Below are 12,919 nucleotides of genomic sequence, written 5' to 3' on the forward strand. Positions count from 1 at the left end.
ATTCATCATAAACTTCAGCAGTAGCAGGATGTCTGCTAAAAAAGGAAACAAAAAATGTCATGCCAACACACACCTACCAGGTACATGATAAGAAGCTCCTTTCTATGCCTGTTTCTGGAGGAACCCCTCAGCAGTGATATCTGCAGTAACTAGTGGGTGTGTGTGTACATACACCCTCCTTCTCTGCTTGTAGCCACAGCTCCTGGAAGAGCATGAAAGCTCTGGAACTTTGCACGCAGAGATTATTCCACATCTTCTGCCTTCCAAGGAAATTAGGATGATGTGAGTTTTTATCTTTTTTTGTGGCTGGAAAAATGGGATTTCACTCTGAAAGCAGTGGATCATAAAAAAGATGCTGAAATAACACAACAGAAAAAAAGAAGCTATGAAAAGGCTTTTGAAGGACACAATCAGAAAGACATTCTTGTGAGAGACATCTCACAAACAGTTCAACAGAAACAAAGAAGAGATGCAAAACTCTCCCAGTCCAGCAAATGAAGAAAAGAGCACAATTACATATTTAAAACTGAAGAGAAGACCTTGCATCATTAACCTAGTTTAGCTGAGGGAGATTTTATGTCAGACCATTGCACAGCCTGCTTTGGGCAAAGAGGCTCCCAGTGTTGTTTAAGCAGTTATGCAGTAGAATCAGTAACAGAAATAGATAGTGAAGTCACACTCCATGATGCAAACAAACCACCAACTGCCCGGGCTCAGGAAGCACCTTCCCACGCTGGTAAATGATGACACAGCAGCCCACCAGGGGAAGTTTTACATGTTCCTCTCACTGATCAAAAAAACAGGAAACAGAGCAGAACAGATCATGGGTCTGAACTGTCACAGTTCTGTGCTGCAACCTCCTCTCATTCACTTACAGTTTGCTAAAGCAGAATTTTTCTTTTGAAGACCAGAAGGCCCATTATGAGCTCTTGTCCCACTCCCCTCAGCTTCTGACACCACTGGATTTCAACAAGTTACACCTGCACTACACTCAGCAACTTTAACAGAAAGACAAAGGCACATTTTTATTTCAGAAAATATTACAAGAACTAATTTCCTTCACTACTAATATTTTAACTCTATCTCCAGGAACTATCCACCTCAGACACAACAATATCACAAGATAATCTAAGGTTTCTAAAGTAATCTAATAAATAGATCTAAGGTAATCTGAGAAAATGTTTCATTTAATAACACTTGTAAGGACAAGATTGCTCTTGCTCTCACAGCACTGTACTGACATTCCAAACTGTCACCAGTCCACCACAGCCCTGTATCCTTCTGGCTGTATTTTGAGCAAGTGAAGGAGATGAGGAAGGTGGGAGCCTGCAGACATCATCTCCCTTTGGTGACTGCCATAGCACTCAGGTAAGATGCTGTTTGTTGGGCTCTCCTACAGCTAACAGTTGCAGGCAGTTTAAAACTCTTGGAATCAGCAGGAGTGTTTAATGTGTTACTGCCATCAGTCACGATGTGACAACTGTACAAAAGTATTATTTAACTTCAGCAAGCTTCTTTTGAGGGAAAGAAAAACACCTCAGATATCAGTTCTTAGCTAAGGTGTGGTCATAGGAGTAAAAGCAGAGCTCACTGTGAGCTTCTTTGCATGTTCTCCTGCCAATGAGGTCCAGCTCTGCTTGTGCCAGGGCAGAAACTTCTCCTGGAGCAGCCACATCTTCCCAGATGCACTTCTGAGAGAGCATGCTGTGGCTCACTCCAGCTTTGCCTTCTCCTTCCAGCTTCCCTGCCCAGACACAGATGATCTAATGTATGTCTCTCTTGGTGCAGGCCCTGAGCTGAACCCTAAAGATCACTTGTGCAATTGGGCTGTGCTCTCATTCAGCTCAGCAGCTGCTTCTTCCCAGGGCTCCAGCCTGGAGGGGGCCAAATGGCTTTCAGCACATCTGCACACACAGCCCAGGCACAGAGCACCAGAGTACATCACACAGAACTAACTGCTCCTGCCTACTTCCCCAAAGAAAAATAAAGCTGAGCAGGTGTGTGTGCTTGGGCTATTGTGCTACAGGAACAACTGCTTCTGCTTTTCAGGCACCCCTTGGAGAAGGGGAACAAACCCTGGCATGAGTACAGGATCCAAATTGTCCTTCTGACAGGGGCCCCAGGGACACCCTGCCTCTGCTCTAGCACTTCAGCCTTGCACCTGCAGCCCTCAAATGCAGAGTTAATCCAATCCTACCCCAGTATGCAAAACGTTAATAATATAATTTACAAGGACCAAAAAAAAAAAAAAAAAAAATTCCATAAATCTGAACCAGTTTTTCTTGTGTGAGATTTACATTTGAACTAAGAAGGAAACATTATAAATCTATCCCATGATAAAGCTTAAAACTTGGGATTTTAATACACTGAATCCCCTATGCACTGGGCTGTAAAAGTTGATATAGTGTTTCTTCCTAATGTTGCATTAGGCAAGTAACCAACTCATCCAATTACTGATCTGACAACAGCATTCCTGTGAACTGAAGATAAATTCACTGACTTGGACAAGAATGCACAATATTGTATGTATTGGGGCAGTAAACACAAAAGAATAAATCCATTATGTTGGACTGCAGACCTTTCTGGATTCAGATGGAAAACGGCAAAGCAAGAGTTGAAGTCAGGACACCAGAAAAAGCTGAAGAGACTAAAATATCTGTAAAAAGAACTTGGCTTTTGATGAGAACATGGAAAGAATTCAACATAAGATAAGTCCTTTGCTCTAAGCAGATTAGGAACAAATCAGAACAATCACCAATTGTTACTTTATAATCTAACTTAAAACTTAAAACTTAAGACTTTCTTTATGTATTTTCTGTCAGGTTTTAATCCAATTTTTTGCTCTTTCTGCTGTTAATGCCAAGAAGTCATGAAAATAGAACTGTCAGCAGTCCTTCTATAGCTCTGATACCAAAGAAAACTGGAAACATCTGGATTCATTTTTCATCAGGACAGCCAAGAAGAAGGTATTTTAGGCAAGAGCATCTGCCTGTGGAGTTCCCTAACATGGCTAAACATGTCTGGTTTTGAAAAGATGGCCCTTGGAAACCAACCCAATGTAACACTGAAAAAGAGCATTAAATGGTATTCAGGACTCCTCAGGGGCTGCCATGACCACAGAGCCATACAGAAAAGACATGGATACACACAGAACATCCAGACAGCTAATGCAAATAGCTCTTTGTATATTGGAGGGTGGGGAGGAAGGAAAGCCAAGCAGTTTTGCATGGAAAAAGAATTTTCATTACCATTAAAACAAGAGTGAAGGTGGGCAGTTTTGTTACATATGTGTGGGCACACACATCTACTGCTTTGTTCTAGGTGAAGCAGTTTTTAAATATTCATTTTACACATAATTATTATCCTGTTTCATGATGAAAACAGAAGCCCATCACCTATGGAGTTTCCGATGAGTGAGAATTCCCTGTTCAGCAGCTCTGCTCCATACTGTCACTGGAGAACCAGTGGGGCAAACATGTAGGTTGTAGAGATGAGAACTAAAAGAATATGTCTGACATTAAGAAAGGAAAGGTGACTCAAGTACATTTCATATATGAAAACAGGTTAAATGAATGAATCAAGAACAGGAAATGGGAACTGATCTCAAACAATTCAAATCCAAACCAGATTGGGGGTATGGCTCTGCAGGGCATGTGAACTGAGCTCAGGAAGCTGCCTAAACACACACTGAAATAAAAGTCCAGAAGGATACTGTCCTTATAAAGTACAACTATTTATTACTTTTTGCATTAAATCCACCCAGCCCAGGAACCCAGAACACTTCAACAGCCCCAGCAGTGCCTCTCAGAGAGCTGTGCTGGCTGGAGCTGTTGGCAGCTGCCCAGCCAGATGAGTGGTAACCAGGCATTGTGTAACAGGATTTTTCAAGGAGTTTGCACAGACACAGGGAGAAACAGCAAAACTCAAACTGTCTCAATTTAATGGCAGTATCTAAGATCCCAATTATTATTGGCCAAATGCTGCTACAACTCTGGGACTTGGTGGTAGGGCTCTGCTCCCTTCTGAGAAGACAGAAGTGCTGAGAGCAGAAGCTGGCAGCATGGAGCTACCATTCCCTGTTTTCCCTTGGGAAAGAATTGTTTAACAGCCCAGTGAACAACAGCTACACCATAAATGTATGGCTTTGTTTTTGTTTTTTTAAATCCTATTGAGTTTAATTCAACACTTTTCCTAAGAGGTTTTGGACCCGTGATTTCACACACTGGTGAAACTAGATCTGGAAGTACATGTACCACTGAATGGAATGAAAGCCAGAGTAATTTAGGCAGATGTTTTGTGTTTTATTAAGGCTTCATGGAAGAAATTCTTTTGCAACTCTGGTCATGCTGAGAAGACAGAGAACCTGAATGGGAAAGTCAGAGAAAGTTTCCAATCTAGAGGCAAACTCCCTTTTGCAAAAAAATCATGGAGAAAAAAAACCCAACAAAACCAACACAGAATTAAACGTTTTAGAATTTCCCCCCATTGCAAAATTAAACTGGTCTCGAGAATATTTTGTTGTCACTTAGGAGTGCTAACTACAGAATTTCTTTTAGAAACAGGAGACACAACTTGCTTTTGTATCAGTTCACCACCAACCACAAAGGCACTGCTCAAGTGACTTTTAAATCTTATTCTGACTAACCCTCCTCTGTGCATGGCAGGCACTTTCCTTATTGGAAAATGTACAAATGTACAGTGGGCTGACTGAAGGCCTGAACCTTATAAGGAGAATTCTGCCCCAGCCTGGCATTTCTCTGCCCTCTCCAGCCCGTGCCAAGTCCTGGTCAAGGGCTGGGCCACATCAACCACCTGACCCAGCCTCACCAAGCAGGGTCACAAAGCCACATCCAGCCCCTCTGTCCCACAGAACCAGGCAGCCTTAGGCTCTTCAGGCAGAGCTGGGGCACTCCAGTGTGCATTCCTGCAGCCCCAGCACACTCAGGATGAGGTCTCTGCCCTGTGCCCAGAGCCAGGCACCCTGCCCAGGCTGCAGCACCCTGCACCAGCTAAAGTCCAGTCCCAGGCCCCAAAGCATAGGTGCTAAATTAATGGAGTGCCATGGAGGTTTCAAAGTCATTGGGACATGGTCCTTCTAGACTGCTTTTTTTGGATTTCCAAGCTGGTTTAATTGCCAAGGGAGCATCTCCAGAACTCACTCTTCAGGCCATTGCAGTGACCACAAGGACTCCCCAAACATCAACACCCTTCATCCCTAATTGTCTGTTCTCTTCAGTCTAAGTCTGGCTATTAGATCACTGAAAAACCAAGGTTCAAAACAAAATCATCAGGGTACAATTTACAGGAAACATAAGCACCTGATTGACAACAATATTTTTTGGCACTGAATCAGTGCAAACTTCAGCTGCAATGATAAACAAATATACTATGCTTAAGAAAAGCATCCTCACTAATTCTGCATGGTTTGATGTATTAGGATCATTAAATATATAATGGTACACAAAGAAGTTCAAGCACACCCAGGTCCTGAACCTCTTCCATATGAGATCCATCCCAGCTCCAAAAGGCTATCAGCCTAATTTCTCTGCATTGTTCTGATGGGGCCTGAGCAGCATTTCTAACTAGAAAGACAGCATGGCTTAACTCAGAGACTGCTCTACTTCAAGTCAGAGCCTGCTCTGCCTTTCACTTTAAAGAGATGAAATCTCAAGTTCTCTGCTAACAGAGATTGGGTGTTTTCCTACTTAGATTTAAGGTATCTGGGGAGATAGCAACTCAGTAAACAAAGCCATTCTTTTATAAAATTAAATGAGAGTCCAAAGAGGGAAGCAATAGGTTAGAATACGCATCATATAAAATCACTAAATGAAGAAAATAGCACCTTAACCAAGCAAAAAAGTTCAATAAATGTGTACTTCTGGTAAAAGCCACAGCAGACAGGAGAGACACAAAGACAGGAGGCCTGAGCTAGCCAAAGGCTGGCTGCCCAGCTGGGGCTGTCCTGGTCAGGCAGGTCCTCTGCTCTGCCCACCACACCTGGGGTGCATCTGCCTGTCCCACACTGGCTCAAAGGGCTGGCTGCTGCTGGGGGGCTGTCCATCTCTGCCTTGCCAACAGCCATTCCTGCAGGACCAGTAAACATGCAGCTGCATGGTGAGTTGGCCCAGCTCACTGATTAGATACAAAATTAAATGACCAAAATAAACAATCTTTTTTTTTTCTTTTTTTCTTTTTCTTTTTTTTTTCAGCTCTCCCTTGGTTGACTGCACAAGGTGGGGTCAGAATGCAGTGGGGAAAATGGGGGGCCAGGGCAGGACTGCCCATTTCACAGCCAAGCCACAGCCCTGGGGAGTGCATTTAGAGAAACTTCACTGGAACTAAACCACCCACGAATAGGATGAACGGAGGCTGAGTGAAAAGGAAAGCAGCTGATACTAAATATGTGACAGAACAAACAAGGAAGACAACTAAGCCTGAGCTTTAGGACAAAAAAAAAGACCAGTGCCTAAACTTTTTTTCCAACATTGTAAATTAATAGCCTACACACACATGACTAACTGAACAACCCTGCCCACATTCATTCTTTCCACGGCATAGGAAGAAAAGAGGAATTAATCACCTGGGGATCCATCATCTAAATTAAATGCAGGAGAGGGGAGTGGAATTCATGTGACATCTGTGAAGTCCAATATACCCTCTTGGTGCAACGTTTTTAGTAGGTGTCGTTTTTATAAGTATTGGCAAGAATCAAGGACACTCAGTAATAAATGTATTCTCTTGAAATTAAGTATTGCTTAACCACATGTATTCTACAAATATATATTTTAATATTTAGCATACAGTTGGAAAAAAGATGAAAAATTAAACTTCCCCATTCCTGGATTCATGCCCTAGCCAGGAAGTTGTAAGATCACAGCTCACCTAATGAATATTTCTGTACTGAAAGCAAGGTGAAACAGTTTCATAAGAATCCAGAGACCACCAGCCTAGCACAGCACAAAGGTTTATGAGTGTAGCACTCTCTTGAGAAATGAAAGATGCAAAATCAGAACTTGATTCTTCACATGTGTCTAACAGCTATAGACAAAACCTAGAAAGAACAGGAAGGGGAGAAAAAAGGGCATGGCAGTGTATTCCCTTGCATGGATTTTAAGTAGTCCTGATCCCCTGATATGTAATCTAAAGACACTTGGACACTACAAGAAGAACTTATTAAGGTACCCCTCACTTCTGGATGCCTGGACAGCTTCAACATTCAGCTAAATCAACACTGCAAAAACTAAAGGCACATAAAGCAGCAAACCTCAATGCATTCAGCAAGTATCACTGGGAAAAACCTGAGTCTGCACAGATCAGACACTGAGGGTTAGGAGTGCAAGGGTCCAGCTCCAAAGAGTGGGAGTGCATAGGATCTGTTAGATGGGAAGGCACTTGACAGCTGTCACCTCATGGACATCCCAAGATCTTGTTATTTTCCTGCTCAATCCCAGTGCACTGGCTGTAAATGTGCATTGTAGGGACAATCATGATATTGACCTTTTTGTTCTTATCTAGAGAAATCAAATCCACATCAAAGGAGAGTTACAAGACTTACTAAATCAAATTAATTAAACATGGTATTTATTTCAGATTGCTGTTTAACTACCAGAGCGATCTGAAACACCCAGGAATACAAATTCATGGTATGAATTCAACAAGTGAAAACAGGGAACAGCTTACAATTATACCTGCTGCCTTAGCAGTGCTCGTGGACACAGCAGGATGTAACTCCAGTAACTATGTGTTTTCTGATGCTAATTTCATCCCATACAGAGGGAAACTTTCTAGTATATTCACGTCTTCCTTTGGAGTTTTGGCTAAACCTCATCTCTAATTACTTGAAGTGCTCCTAGAGAAGACGATCTAATAAACTATTGCTGGCCCGTGACAACACTCACCTGTTAATTCACACAGAATATTTAAATTTTAGAATTTGCAGTTCTCATACAGCAACACCACGTTGGAACTGGGATCTAATTTATATGAAGATTCAATTCCCCAGCACTTCTAAATAGCTCCGACGTGCCTACTTGTCCCGGAGCCGGGAAGCACGGCCGCACCCGGCGGGACCGCTCCCGCCGCCCGCGGGACGGGAATCCTGCCCCGGGAGATCCTGACCCGGCCCCGTTCCCGGTACCTGCTGCGAGGGCATGGCCGGCCCACTGCCGCGGAGCTGCCTGGGGATGGAGCTGCCGCTGCTGTCCCTGTGTCCCGGTGTTCCGTGTGTCCCGCTGTCCCCGCTCCGCCGCTCCCCGGCCGCTCCGCCCGCGCTCCCGCCGCCCAGGTGCGCTCCCGCGCGTTACTCACCGATCGCTATCGCGGGGGAGTTTCCCCGGGACTCTCCCGCCTCGCCAGGACACTCGCTGTACCCAACCTACCTCCCAATGGCTGCGCTAACTCTGGCACTGCCCCACCGTGACACCTGCAAAGTCGGCGCCCCTCGCTTTGCTACAAGCACGACCAGTTTGAGAGAGAAAAAGCGATTTTTTTTTAATGTTCTCACGTTTTCATGTTTCATTCCATGCCCAGTTGGAATATGGACCGTGTCAAGTCAGGCTTTACTTACTCGTGAGAAAGCCCCTGCCACTAGAGTGCAGAGTTTGTAGGTTAATTTAGGGATCGCACACAGTTGATCGGTTCAGAATTTTCAACTGGAAATCCTGGTTTGGAAATTTCCTTGCAGAAAGGAAAAGATCTGTTAGTCTCAAGGTGGTTTATCCTTGATTCTAGTTTTTGGTAAGTAGAAGTGCTAAAATACCCCAAGAGGGTAAATACCCCAAATATGAGGGAAAGGTGGGGCTGGATTAGTAGGAAAATGTGTGTATTTCTCCAAAGAAATGCCGTTTAGACTCTGAGAGCATTAAAATTTTTCGTCATTGAAGTTTTGCACAGTTGCCCTAATTTCTAATCTTGATTTACAGTTTTCAGTGGATTCCCCATCCACCAAGACTGTATTTTTTCTGTTAAAGCATTTTTCATTTTAAATTTAATAGCACCACATATCTCCTGCTAACTAAGAATTTCATGCCTGTCATCATGCATTGCTACTTCAAGCTCCAGTGCCACTGTAAGGGGAGAGAGACCCTCTGCCAAGAGCACAGACTTATAAGTTTCGAGCTAACAAAGCATCTCTGTTCATCTCCGGGTATCACATAGCAGAGAGGCTCTGATTCCTGTTAATGGAACTCATGAGAATATGCATGGTTCCTGTTTTAAAGAAATACCAGTAACCTGCTATGCTTCCAGAATTATCTGAGTCCTCCTGAGTTGCACATTAATCACACATTTCAAGGCATCTCACTGGGTTAATTTACACCACCAACCAGCTTTATTTTCACTGTTCACAGAAGTGTGTTGTTTAACTGCTGATAAGGCCCCTGTATGCAGCTTGCTGCTATCAAGTTACCTCAGCATTGCCATGCTCAAGGGTTTTTTGAGCTCTCAATGACTTCCAATGCTGCCTGAACAGCTCTCCAGCTGCTGGAGTTGCAGTGCAGTAGCAGCCTCCCTTTGGGACTTCAGGTTGCCTCTCTGATGAAGGAAAAGACATTAAAAAGAGTATTTCTGACACGGTAGTTAAAGCAAAAAACCAGTTTGCAATATGACCTTTCTTCATCGAAGCAAGATCATGCCCTGTAATTTGAGGGGGCCTATTAACACATCCCTGTGGCTATTTTGATGGTTTGGGACACACCTTTCACTCTTCTTTCAGCTGCTTGAAAATTGGGAAATGGGTTCCAATAACCACAAAATTCAGCTGTGCATGGTAAGGGATGTGGACAACCTGATCTTGTGTGGACAGGGAGAGCATTACTGTCCTGTGATGTTTTTAGCTGTGATGGGAAACAAACCTCCCCCCTTCCTTAAAACACTTTTGCTCCAAACAAATCTGGTCTGAAGATCAGCAGTGAAACCAATTCACCTCTTTTCTTGTCAGCTGGAAATATGATCTTCCTTCCCTGCCAGCCTCCTGGCAGCACCCAGGGTGCTCCATGCTCTGCTGGATCTTTCTGTAACTAAACCTCACTTGAGAAAGCTGGTGGTGCTCCCCTGCCTCCCTGATCTGCTGTTGGCCCCCCTCTCCTCTGGTGACCATTCCACAGTGTCACTGCAACCACTCATCCTCATCAATCCCTGTTTCTCTGCAGCTCCTTGGGCTGCCTCCACTCCAGGCACCCTTGGTGCTGAGACCAAGCTAATAAACTGGGCTGCTTTTGGCTGGCTCTGCCAAACCACAGCACTCTCAGCTCCAGAAATGCAGGGCTGAAATACTTGAGCAGACCCACTCAGGGCCAATAGAGGAGAATTTATTAGTCTGGGCTATGCTTCACCTCTCATATTCCCCAGCGAGGCCTGTCTCATCTGTTTTGAGCCTCTGCAGCACAGACTTTTTCACTTGTTGCTGAGCCTGTTTATGCTGTTGGATTACAACTTCCCAGTGTTTTTCTTGTTGAAAGAGAAGTAGCCAGAAGACTATAGAAAGTAGCTACAAGTAGGAATCTGTATTACCATCTCTGGGCCTCAGACCTTTAGGAACTGGACCTGAAATAATAAAACCCCCATGTATAAATACTGACACAAACCTTGAGTAATTATTTACATCTGCAAACACTTTCAAACAGATTAAGACCCTTTTTCTTCACTCTGTGCAAAAGCTCCAGTGAACAAAGTTTTCAGCAGGAATGCTGATGGAGGCTGCAACTTTGTACAAATCCAGGCTGAATTCTCCCCTGTGATCCTTTGCATCAGAAACCTGATCCCGCCACCTGTGCACACTTACTGACATGCCAACCTCCATGTTAAAAATCAAAAGGTTCAGAGGTTGAATCAATGTTTGCATAAAGCACACTGAAATCTTTTAAACGCAAAAGGGGAAAACACAATTGCTTAGAAGTTCTTGCCTAGTTTATGAAGAATTATGTGAAATTAAGCAGCTGATGATTCCAAATAACTTTCCCAGCTCTCTCCTAGCTGAGAATCCTTCAGAGCAAGCATTTAACTCTACTAGTTATGAAATATTTTAGTTTCAGAAACTAACATCAAGTGATGTACTTATGATGAGAGTTAAATTCCAGTGTATATTGCAATGGCCAAGTGATGAGCTCAGCCAGCAGGACCTGAGAGCAGGGCGTTATCAGGACAAGTCCAGCACAGAGCCTTCAGTGTCTCATAGCCAAACTCTCTGTGCAACCACTAAATGATGTTTGCTGAGGAAGAGACTTTTAGAGAGAAAAAAAGGATTTCACAACTTAGATTTCAGTGAAATAGCAGAGTACTTTCCAGCTGAAGTCTCTAAGCAGTTAATACACCTTTGTTACAAACAACTTCTGCAGCCAGAAGATTTTACTACCATTAAAGTTTTTGCAGCACTAATCTTTGTCCCCTGAGGGTTTTTTGGGAGAAACATGAAACTGTTTCCTCATCCTCCTTGTCCTGCTCTCAGCTGGAGCCTGTTTTTTTCCATTCCCATCGTAACCTTTGGGTTTAGCTGACACCTTCCCTCCTCTGCCACAGATGCTGGGTGGGGTCCACACACTTCATTACAGAAAGCTGCTATAATTCAGTCCGTGACTATTATTTTTTATTTTCTCCTTTTATCAAATGCAGGTTTAACATCACACTTTCTTGACATTACCTGTTGTAATTCTGTCCACCATCTGAGATTGCAGCCAGTTGTCTCCTCCTACAGAGCTGCAGGACAGAGCTTTATTGCACAATGTCCATTCTATTTGAAAATATTGCTACAATGCCTAGACAAACAATTACATGGAGATACTCTGCTGTTCAAATTAGACACTCTCTTTATCTCATTCAGTTTTGATGTACTGTGAATTTGAAAACAGAGTTTCTGGCTTGCTAAGTTTTGCTTTATGCTGTAAGGGAGATTTTCTTTGCACACACACATTATTAATACATTCTGATAACAAATCCAAGGTGGGCTCATCCTTCATGCAGCAGAACACTTTGGTCCTGTCTCTCCACAGCCAGTCCCAAATCTGTGTGAGCTGCAGCAGCTGCTTCTGCCCTACACAGCCAAACTGCCCAAAGGCAAGGAAAGGTTCCAGGGTGGATAATCACTGAGGCATGAGGGTGCTGCTCTGACAGGCCATCAGCTCCAGCCCAGAGTGGTGAACAGGAGTAACTGTGGTGCAGGAGCAAATGGTTCAGTTTCCTCCTCAGGAGACATTTGTTGCTGCTGCTAGTGTCCAGCAGTCCAGGATGATGACTCCAATAAGCTCAGGAGGTGCTATAAATCACTATGTGTCATTGATGTAACTGAGCCAAGGCATGCTCCTTGCAGTGTTTACTGATCATATCCTTTTCTCACCTGACTTCATTAAGAGCCAGATGCTCTTAATGTGGCACAGGTTTGGGAGAACATTGTCATATCTACTGCAGAAAGATAAGACTAAATTTATCAACATATTGACACCTTCAGATATTTTCTAGAGGTCTTATACCTGGAACAATGTGGGTAGGTGATTCTAGCCCAGCTTTAAAATGAGCTTGCTACATCAAAAATCTGTTGACATATCAAATGCATCATTTAGATCCAAACAATTCCAGTAGTTTCCTCTTTAATTTGATGCTGTAAGACAACTTATTTATACAGTCTAAAAATTGTATTTTTCAGGGTTCAGGATAAAAGAGAAAGTTAGAACCTTATCTGCTGCTGATTACAGGAAAGATATGAAAGATGAGTTATCTTAAAATTTCCTATCTACCTTTCAGTGCAGTAGTTGGACTTGGTTCAATAACAAGATTTCAAATTGTTCCTAAACCTTCATTGTTAGGGGGAAAAAAACCCTACAGCAAAACAGGAAAGACCTGTTTCAGGAAAGGCTGTTGTGTCACTGAAAAATGGCTCATGGAACACCTGACTCTGAAATATGCTTATTTATTATAAATAATTTCCATG

The 12,919-nt window shown here is 43.2% G+C and overlaps 1 protein-coding gene across 9 annotated transcripts in view; it reads right to left on the bottom strand.

Moving 5' to 3' along the window:
* TC2N (tandem C2 domains, nuclear) overlaps positions 1 to 12,919 on the bottom strand; it is a 35,647-nt gene that overhangs the window by 21,286 nt on the left and 1,442 nt on the right. For 2 of the 9 annotated variants that reach the window (XM_079308345.1, XM_079308340.1), the window contains exon 1: positions 78 to 3,434. The exons of 1 other annotated variant lie outside the window; for it this stretch is intronic. The gene's annotated coding sequence lies outside the window, so the exon portion shown is untranslated. Of the gene's footprint in view, positions 1 to 77; positions 3,435 to 7,898; positions 8,248 to 8,307; positions 8,630 to 12,919 lie in introns of those variants that run through there. 6 more of the 9 variants (XM_079308346.1, XM_079308341.1, XM_079308349.1 and 3 more) reach the window with 6 other exon arrangements.

The sequence above is a fragment of the Erithacus rubecula genome, assembly GCF_903797595.1.
Source record: "Erithacus rubecula genome assembly, chromosome: 6".
In the NCBI taxonomy this organism is placed as follows: domain Eukaryota; kingdom Metazoa; phylum Chordata; class Aves; order Passeriformes; family Muscicapidae; genus Erithacus; species Erithacus rubecula.